Source organism: Neomonachus schauinslandi, chromosome 7 (assembly GCF_002201575.2).
Source record: "Neomonachus schauinslandi chromosome 7, ASM220157v2, whole genome shotgun sequence".
NCBI lineage: Eukaryota > Metazoa > Chordata > Mammalia > Carnivora > Phocidae > Neomonachus > Neomonachus schauinslandi.
In genome coordinates this window covers 40,530,553-40,541,404 of record NC_058409.1, presented here as the reverse complement: position 1 = coordinate 40,541,404, position 10,852 = coordinate 40,530,553, and positions in this window count along the sequence as shown.

Genomic DNA, 10,852 nt, shown 5'->3' with positions numbered 1-10,852 from the left:
GGGGAGGAGATGAAAAACAGAGTGTTTATTAAGAGAAAGAGTTTCACTTCCTTTAGGCAGAAGCACAGCCAGAAGTCTGTGTGACCTCCAGTTAAGAAAAACTAATCTAAGAATTTGCATCACCTATAGGTTTGTTTTCACGAATTATCCCCTCCCCCCTTTAAAAAAAAAAAAAGATACAACAAGGACACGTATGTTAACTCCTTAAAAAGAACATGGGGGTAGATGTGTATGATATAGGAAAATAGTATCACCTTCCGGGAAAGATGGAGAGACAAAAAATAATTGATAACTGCCACTTTGATTTGCATCTCTGTGATAACTGAATTTAATCCTTTTCCTACTGCTATAAGGGAAAAAGCAAAAATAAACAGGATTATTAAAGTACCACTTCCCCAATACTAAAAAATAACTGCATTTTCCCAAAAGAAAATGGCCTCAGTTCATTTAACAGGATATATTTTTAACTCCAAGAAAAATTACAGCTTTAAAAATACAAGTCAGTGGCACCTACATGTGAGTAAAATTAGACAAGTGTGTCCTGAGAGAAAGGCACGGTACCTGTTTTCACGTAAATTGCTACAAACATTCATTGTACCAGTAGCTTTAATATTGCCCAGGACTTAAGAGGATTGCATTTATGAGAGGTAAATCTGCTAACACAGAAGTCCTCCTCCTAGCTTGGAGTCCTTCAGTGGTTGCCTCAACTGTAGGATGCAATGACTGCCCAGCCCAGGGCTGCTGGAGAAGAGAGAAGAACCAGATTGTCTTCACCTATGGAACTGGTAAACTGACAGGAAGGCATCACAAAAAGAGGGATTATTTTAGAATGAGGCTAAATCCTGGCACGAAAAAGCTGGGTTTTCCAATGATGCATTATGACTGAAAGGAATTATGGATGATTCTCAAAAAGACTTGCTTTTGTTAAAATTGACATTCTGAACTCTAAAAAGAACACCCACAGAAGGAACTCTTCCTCCAGCCCAGCTGGCTAGATTTGTCCTCACTGGGTATGCCAGGCCGAGGGGTCGCTCTGGTATAGGTTCCTGGGGCTCTTTGTGCACTGACTACACCTTAGAAACTCACCATGGAGGCTGCCCAGGACTTCCTACAGCTAAGCCACTTCTCTTCTAGGCAGGTTCCGGAAGACCTTCCATGGTCCTATTCCAAGAACTCTTCAGAAATGATGCATCAATAGCATCTGTCCTAGGCAAGTCCTCCCAGGCTTCATTAGGGAGCACATTTGTGGTGACCAGGATAGTTGATTGCATAAAGACATAGATCACTGCACATTCAAATTTTTTAAATTAATAAAGCCACACATATGCGCACTGATCAGGGCTGTTTGTCGCTCTATCTATGGATCAATCATTATCCTATTGTGTTGGAATGCAACTCCATCCTTCCTCCTGCTTGTGCTCTATGCCTTCCTGCCTCTGTTCTCATGACTGTAAGCATGCAGCGGATTCCATTAAATAAGACTGCAGAGGAAGGATACTGACTTACTTGAACTAACCTTGCAACATCTTTTGAGAGGAAAATGGTATGTAAATTATTTTTTCTCTCCCAATCCTGGTGTGTGTGTGTACGGTGGTGTGTGTGTGTCGTAACATTTTAACAATGAAGCTATCTTCACAGGTAGTAAGTTTCCCATTAATCAAGGTGTTCAAGTATAAATAAGTTGGCTGCTTGGCAGAGACATTCCAGGGAGAAATTGCTTACCAGATGAATAGTTCATTCATATATGTGTCCACGGGACTATGGACACCTTAATATGCAGTAAGCATAACATTACATTATGGAGGTTGCTGACTCAAGTGTTAACATGTAAAAATGCCAGTTTTCTAGGGTAGGCTTTCCTGTATGTTCTTGTCTCATCTATAATCCCATCTAACTATAAATATTACTGAAATAAAGAGATCACAGATGCGTATAAATTAAAAATCAAGCATACAATTTCAATAGAGATATAAACATACTGTACTATCATTATTTAATTTGTAAAGGCACAGAATACACTTAGGTGACAGTTCATAACTAACAACAGAATTTATATGGTAGATATAAATCTATATTTAAAATAATTCTATTATTTTTGGAATTTTGATTATCAGCTTATGAGATCTCATTAGTTGATAAATATTTTTGGTGTCAGCTCTGCCATTTTCTGCCTCCCTCCCCTTTCCCATGCTTGCACTATCAGTATCATCTTAAATTCCCAGTTGTCTATTTGTGATGATTAATTTAGTTACAACTACATAATATTATCTGCAAATACCTTTAACTGGGCTCAAGTAAATTGCACTGTGTCCCAACACGCAGCACCCAAACAAAAGGATGGCATGGACACTGCCACCTCCTGCAGGGGAGCTACGACCTCATGTCCCTCCTATGGTGTGGTGGCCATGGGACGGTTTCATGGGCTGCAGTCAATCCAGTCTGAACACTCCCAGGGCCCGTGTTCAGAAGTGCCCCACCTTGGGCACAATGCCCTGCTGTCACGGTCTTGAAATCATTGATAATGTTATCTTTGAACGTGTGTCTTGTATGATAATAGGAGAGGATTTGCCTTAAAAAAGGAGTAAGAAGTAGTAGTTTAGGAATTTTGAGAAGAGGTGAAATTATCTTCTTGACCATTTGGAGGGCGGGGGTGGAGGGCACTGTGAACTGATTAGGGCCCTAGAGTAGGGCTGCCTGGCCATGTTGGGGCTTACTTGGGATCTGTGACCATCAATGTGTCAATGTCTGTGTGTTTTTTCTCTAGTTATGTGCACTCACACTGGCGTAAGTAGGAAGCAGCTGAAGAGTTAAACTTCAGCGGAGCTGAAAGCTATAGAGGCAAACTCAGTAGAGAAGAGCAAGGAGCACACGAAAGCACAAAGAATCTAAGCTGGGTGAGAAGGAAAATAATGACCTCGTGGGGGGGAAGTCACTAATGAACAGATGGACCGAGGGCCCGATGAGTTTGAAGAAATGCTCGAATTGACAAACTAGAAGAAATCAGTTAAGGAGACAAGAAATACTGGTTAGCTGGGGGCGGGAGTGGGGGGACAGTTGAAATGAAGACTTTGGACAAGGCACAGTTACTGGTAATTACAAGTCGGGGGATGTGAGCATGGGGATGCATCGTGGATATGGGAGATAAATGAAATGCAGAAGAGGTTCGGACACAGAGCCCAGGGCGCTGAGGAATGAATTTTTGTGAGGTTCCCTCAGAACAGTGACAGCAATACTGGAGAAGAGAGGGGAAGCAAACTAAAATCTTCCATGGGTGATGGTAACCAGGAGGAACAGCCTGGTGTTCTCACCTATGCCATACATTTTAAATTTGCTGGCTGGCTTGAGTGGAGAGTAACCATCACCCTAGCACCAGGCGCATATGGAGTGGGGGAGAAATTCCCTTCATCCCGAAAAAAGTGAAAGAGATTTTAAGATACAGCGAGTGCAGGGAAGGAAAGAATGTTATCAAGCAATGAGAAGAGGAAAGGGAAGAAAAATAATCTTTAAAAATCATTAAAAATGTCTCATTACTCCCTGCAAAGATTAGGTCCGTCGCAGTTCCAGCCCAAATCAGGAAATTGATACATTAGATTAGCTTTGTCAGTTGAGCTGGCTTTGTCTCCACATTTTCTTCTGTGGAATCACATGTTACCAGGTTGAGATACCAGGAGGACCATTAGCAACATGGGATCACTTGATGCACAGTAGTTTCAATCTAGTCACACTGTCAGAGTCTAAATGTGGAAGAGTGGGACTCGGGGTCCAGGGACCCACCAAGTCTGAGCCGGCCTCAGCTGTTGGGACACAAGAAAGTGGTAAAAGCAGCCTGACATTCCACTGGGGCAGTGGCTAAATTTCGGGAGCAAAGGGAATGGAGGAAATCTGGGGACTCTCATGGAATGGATCTCATAGAGCACTGCTTCCCAACACAATCATTTCCAACTGCATGCAAGAATTTGATCTTTCTGTTATTTATAATGGCATTTATTTATATCCCAGGGCTCTGTTAGCGTGCATGTTTCACTGCATCAGTCTTTAGGACTAATATTCAAACTGAAATATTAGGCAAGAATCTACATCTTCTGCTAAGATAACTGCAAAGAACACATCTGCCGAGCTGTTCTGGGTCACTGGCCACATTGCTGAGATCCTCTGTATTTTCTGGAGAAAGGATTTACTCATCTACAACAGATGCCCACTTTTGTGATATGGCATAAAAACAGAACCCGGTGGACCATTATAATAGGATCATTAAAATACTGAAATGTTGCTGGTTTGGTATATTATTTTTAACTAGCTTCTCTAATAAAATATAATTAACCTGGGTGCTTAGGGAATACGATGCTTTATGCTTTTAAAAGTTATTGAATGTTCATCAGAAATGCTTTCCTTCTCTCCTCCAACCTCTTTACTAAGCTGAAATTGACCATAATTCCGGGTGCTATTTTCATTGAAGAATCATAGATTCAGCGCTAGGAAGAACCTCGGAAATGATGACACTGGATGAATGACTTATCAAAATCATGCAGTTAGGGGAAGAACCAGATTTAAAAATATAAACTGGTGAAATAGGAGCCCAAGAATATCCCCTAGATTATTTTTCTTCACTGAGTCTCTGATAATAGAATAAATGACTTTTACTAGAAATTAAATACAGAAATATATTTTAGATTATTTGGGGGCTCTGGTTGGTGAGAGAATATGGATACTTTTCCTTCAGTGGATATTTGAAGATACTTTTCTGTTCATATTATTACTCTTAATTTTACCCAGTGTCACTATTAAAAAAACAAAAAAAGGGAAGAAAAGTTAGTCTTGGCAGCAAGCCGAAAACCAAGGTTGCTTTGAGTTATTACATGGACTTCTTGATGTTTTTGTCAATTTAAATAAAAGTTCTACAGCTCCCTTTAGATGACTTTAACAAGGTCCTTGCTTATGGATGAGTCATCACACTGCTACTGGAAAATGACTTTAGGAATAAGCCATACGGAGGTTTGAAAGAACCTTGTTTCTCACTATGACAATTATGCAAATGGGAAGAATAGCCTTGAATCCAAAGAAAGGAATAGTATGAGCCAGGACATTTCAGTAACTGTACAGACTACTTATTTCCAGAAAGTGAACCCGTTTATCTCTATTAACTATAAAGTTGTGTACTGATACTATTTATTTGATTCCTGGGAAAGAAATTTGCCAAAATAATCTTAATTAATATGAATATGCCCATAGCTACCAGCATCTTGGCTGTTTGGCCAACTGCATCCCTAATGAGGCAGATGTCAAATTTAGATACAAGTCCCTATAGCACTTGGCTTTGAAAGCATGAGTTTATCATTCAGGACTAAAAGTCCCTTTCAGACCATAGGTATGCACGGATAATATATGTGTCTCTGGATAATTTGCTATTTCATTTGTTTGGGAATATTCAGTATTAGAATTCGTACATGTCATATTTTCATTATTGCAGTCATTGTTTCTGGGCCATTGAAAAGAGCTGGATGCTTTAATATAAGGACAAAAGAGAACAGCTTTATTTTCATCAAAGCAGGTATTTAAGATGGTAAAAACTGCTGCTTCTTAAGTTCTTCTTCATTAACTTCCCAAACAATGACCCAAAATGAAATTTCAAGGGTTTTTCTTCTGGCATTTGATATGTAGGTGATAGGGTCATATGCCATTGTCACTGTGTAATACTTACATAGTTTCCACTAGGTTAGAATAAGTCATGCTTATAAGATATTCTCATATTCACCATGAGCTTATTTGTGGATAAGACTATGAGGTAGCTAAAGCAGGGTCTTGTCACCACCATTTCACTGCTGAAAAAATGAAACCTCAGGAGTCATATGATTTACTCTATATGCCATAACTAGTTTGTGTCTCTTCAAAATTAAGCTTTATAAAATATAGACAGTTCACTGGCGCATGTGAATATTCGGACCTATATCTACGGAGCTCTGTTTGTACAGATCAATAAACAAAGTTCATGCTTCACTGTATCTTTTTTAAATTCCTAATTTTGTCATCCTCTTGGGCACCAGTTTTAAGAGCTCTTGAATGCTCCTCAATTCTGAGAAACATCATTTTACACTTCCCAGGGAAGACCTCAGGTTTCACTGCTATTAACCTTCTGCTCCTGGAGAAGAGAATACCATGGTAACAGGTTTAACAGAGGGTTTCACAGTGAGACAATCAGTTTACAAGGGCCTGAGCAAAATCAAGATCATTCCAAGGACCGGGACTATGACCATGACCAAGATACTGTCCTTGTCCTGGATAGAAGATTAAACTATGATCTATTCACAAGCTCCTTGAAATCCCTTCAGAGCTCAACCCTATTATTAACATAGGCCCTTACAAGGCTATTGCCAGAAAAGACCTTGAGAATCATCCAGTCTAACACGTTCATTTTATAAACAAAGAAATCTGAGACAGGCCTTGATGGGTAAGAGAAGTGAGTCAGCATTTCACAGTGAGTTTGACTCAAGCTGAGGCTGATTCAAAGGACCCTGACTTCGAGACCTGTGAGCAAGTGCTTTCATATTAATTTACAAACCCAAAGTAATTTTGAAGTAAGAATATCATAATTGTTATTTTATAGATGAGGAAACAGAAGCATGGATGTTAAAGGATTTACTGCAGGCCATTCAGCCAGTAAATGGTAGAGATGAGCTAGGACATGTGTTTTTTGCACACAGTACAATCCATCCCACCAATTTGTAGCTATTGGCTTAATCACTAAGTAACCTGAAAAAGTCTTTTTATCAGGATCTTGATTGTGATCACAATCATCATCATTCATTCAATCATTTATTCAACAAACATTTATTATTGACCAGCTATATACCAGGTATAGATATTCATTAGATATTCATTAAAAAAAATAAACTAAATTTAAATACAGTTGAGTCTCATTCTTTACTGTGGTTATGTTCTGTAAAATCTCCACAGGCACTGAATTAGCAAAAACTGAATCATGGCATCATGGAGGATGCCATGGTGTGGTGCCTGTGGGCCTCTACTCACATTTTCATCAACCAATCAATACATGGCCTTGTTTATGTCTGTGTCTGTTTAAAGACATCTTATTAACATATATATTGTTGATTCATTTTCAATGAACTCAGCCTAGAACATCATAACTCATACCTAATGAAGTTTATCTAACACATGCATTTTCTTTGTAAGGCACACCCCAGCTTTGCATTTGGGAACCCTAGGCAGCACTTTAGCACCATGCTCACATACCATTTTAAATAGCAAAACTACCAACAAAAAGAACAAAAACTCACAAAGCATGGTACTAAATAGGTCCTGAAAAAGACACTTGCTTATAGCCTGAGAACTGAAATAGGACAGCGTCAACTTGTTTGACCTCCACTGGGAACACGTGCAGCAGGTGGCACAACTTTACACCACAAACTTTCCGCCACTCTGTGCATATGCACCTCGACAAATGACAACTGAAGTACCTGGTTACAAATAAGCAGAGTGAGTGGATAAATTCACAAATATGGAATCCACGAATAATGAGGTACAACTACAGTGGAATCATTTATTAAATTTACTGTAATTATTAAATCAAATAATAAATTCAAACTTAAAATACAATAAAATAAATTTAAAATAAAAACTCATTAGGAGGAGTAGGAGACCTAAATTTCGTCTGGTCCCAGGAATTCAGCTAGATAGGGATCAAACCATTCTGAACACCTACAAACTTAACAGGAGATCGAAGAAAAGAATAGCAGCAACTCTCTGACCAGAAAAGTGACCACTTTCTGGAAGACAAAATGACAAGACAGAAAAAATCACCTCAAAAAAAAAAAAGAACAAGTGGCAGTACCAACTGCCAGGGACCTAATCAATATGGACATTAGTAAGATGTCAGAACTAGAGTTCAGAATGACGATTTTAAAGATACTAGCTGGGCTTGAAAAAAGCATGGAAGTTATTAGAGAAACCCTTTCTGGAGAAATAAAAGAACTAAAATCTAACCAAGTCAAAATCAAAAAGGCTATTAATGAGGTGCAATAAAAAATGGAGGCTCTCACTGCTAGGATAAATGAGGCAGAAGAGAGAATTACTGATATGGAAGACCAAATGATGGAAAATAAAGAAGCTGAGAAAAAGAGAGATAAACAACTACTGGACCACGAGGGCAGAATTCGAGAGATAAGTGATACCATACGACAAAACGATATTAGAATAATTGGGATCCCAGAAGAAGAAGAAAGACAGAGAGGGGCAGAAGGTATATTGGAGCAAATTATGACAGAGGACCTCCCTAATTTGGGGAAGGAAACAGGCATCAAAATCCAGGAGGCACAGAGAACCCCTCTCAAAATCAATAAAACTAGGTCAACACCCCAACATCTAATAGTAAAACTTACGAGTCTCAGAGACAAAGAGAAAATCCTGAAAGCAGCTTGGGAGAAGAGATCTATAACCTACAATGGTAGAAACATTAGATTGGCAACAGACCTATCCACAGAGACCTGGCAGGCCAGAAAGGACTGGCAGGATATATTCAGAGCACTAAACAGGAAAAATATGCAGCCAAGAATACTATATCCAGCTAGGCTTGAAAGTAGAAGGAGAGATAAAAAGGTTTCAGGACAATATTATGCAGCCATCAAAAGGAATGAGATCTTGCCATTTGCAACGACGTGGATGGAACTGGAGGGTATCATGCTGAGCAAAATAAGTCAAACAGAGAAAGACATGTATCATATGACCTCAATGATATGAGGAATTCTTAATCTCAGGAAACAAACTGAGGGTTGCTGGAGTGAGGGGTAGGGTGGGAGGGATGGGGTGACTGGGTGATAGACACTGGGGAGGGTATGTGCTCTGGTAAGCGCAGTGAATTGTGCAAGACTATTGAATCTCAGATCTGTACCCCTAAAACAAATAATGCAATATATGTTAAGAAAAAAAAAAGCAGATAGCAGGAGGGGAAGAATGAAAGGGGGGAAATCGGAGGGGGAGAAGAACCATGAGAGATGATGGACTCTGAAAAACAAACTGACGGTTCTAGAGGCGAGGGGGGTAAGAGGATGGGTTAGCCTGGTGATGGGTATTAAAGAGAGCACATTCTGCATGGAGCACTGGGTGTTATGCACAATGAATCATGGAACACTGCATCTAAAACTAATGATGTAATGTATGGTGATTAACATAACAACAACAACAAAAAGCTTTCAGGACAAACAAAAACTAAAGGAATTTGCAAACACGAAACCAGCCCTACAAGACATATTGAAAGGGGTCCTCTAAGCAAAGAGAGAGCCTAAACGTAACATAGACCAGAAAGGAACATAGACAATATACAGTAACAGTCACATTACAGGCAATACAATGGCATTAATTCATATCTTTCAATAGTTACCCTGAATGTAAATGGGCTAAATGCCCCAATCAAAAGACACAGGCTATCAGATTGGATAAAAAAACAAGACCCATCGATATGTTGTCTGCAAGAGACTCATTTTAGACCCAAAGACACCCCCAGATTGAAAGTGAGGGGGTGGAAAAACATTTACCATGCTAATGGACACCAAAAGAAAGCTGGGGTGGCAATCCTTATATCAGACAAATTAGATTTTAAACCAAAGACTATAATAAAAGATGAGGAAGGACACTATATCCTACTTAAAGGGTCTATCCAACAAGCAGATCTAACAACTGTAAATATCTATGCCCCTAACATGGGAGCAGCCACTTATTAGCCAATTAATAACAAAAGCAAAGAAACACATCAACAACAATACAATAATAGTGGGGGACTTTAACATCCCCCTCACTGAAATGGACAGATCATCTAAGCATAAGATCAACAAAGAAATAAAGACTTTAAATGACACGCTGGACCAAATGGACTTCACAGATGTATTCAGAACATTCCATCCCAAAGCAACAGAATACACATTCTTCTCTAGTGCCCATGGAACATTCTCCAGAATAGATCACATTCTAGGTCAAAAATCAGGTCTCAACCAGTATCAAAAAACTGGGACCATTCCCTGCATATTTTCAGACCACAATGCTTTGAAACTAGAACTCAATCACAAGAGGAAAGTTGGAAAGAACTCAAGTACATGGAGGCTAAAGAGCATCCTATTAAAGATCTCCCAACAAACAGGAAATTAAAGAAGAATTTTAAAAATTCATGGAAACAAATGAAAATGAAAACACAACTGTTCAAAATCTTTGGGATGCAGCAAAGGCAGTCCTAAGAGGAAAGTATATAGCAATACAAGCCTTTCTCAAGAAACAAGAGAGGTCTCAAATACACAACCTACCCCTACACCTAAAGGAGCTGGAGAAAGAACAGCAAATAAAGCCTAAACCCAGCAGGAGAAGAGAAATAATAAAGATCAGAGCAGAAATCAATGAAATAGAAACTAAAAGAACAGTAGAACAGATCAACGAAACTAGGAGCTGGTTCTTTGAAAGAATTAACAAGATTGATAAACCCCTGGCCAGACTTATCAAAAAGAAAAGAGAAAGGACCCAAATCAACAAAATCATGAATGAAAGAGGAGAGATCACAACCAACACCAAAGAAATACAAACAATTATAAGAACATATTATGAGCAACTCTATGCCAGCAAATTAGATAACCTGGAAGAAATGGAGGCATTTCTGGAGTTGTATCAACTACCAAAACTGAACCAGGATGAAATAGAAAACCTGAACAGACCTATAACCACTAACAAAATTGAAGCAGTCATCAAAAATCTCCCAACAAACAAAAGCCCAGGGCCAGATGGCTTCCCAGGGGAATTCTACCAAACATTTCAAGAAGAATGAATACCTATTCTTCTGAAACTGTTCCAAAAAATAGAA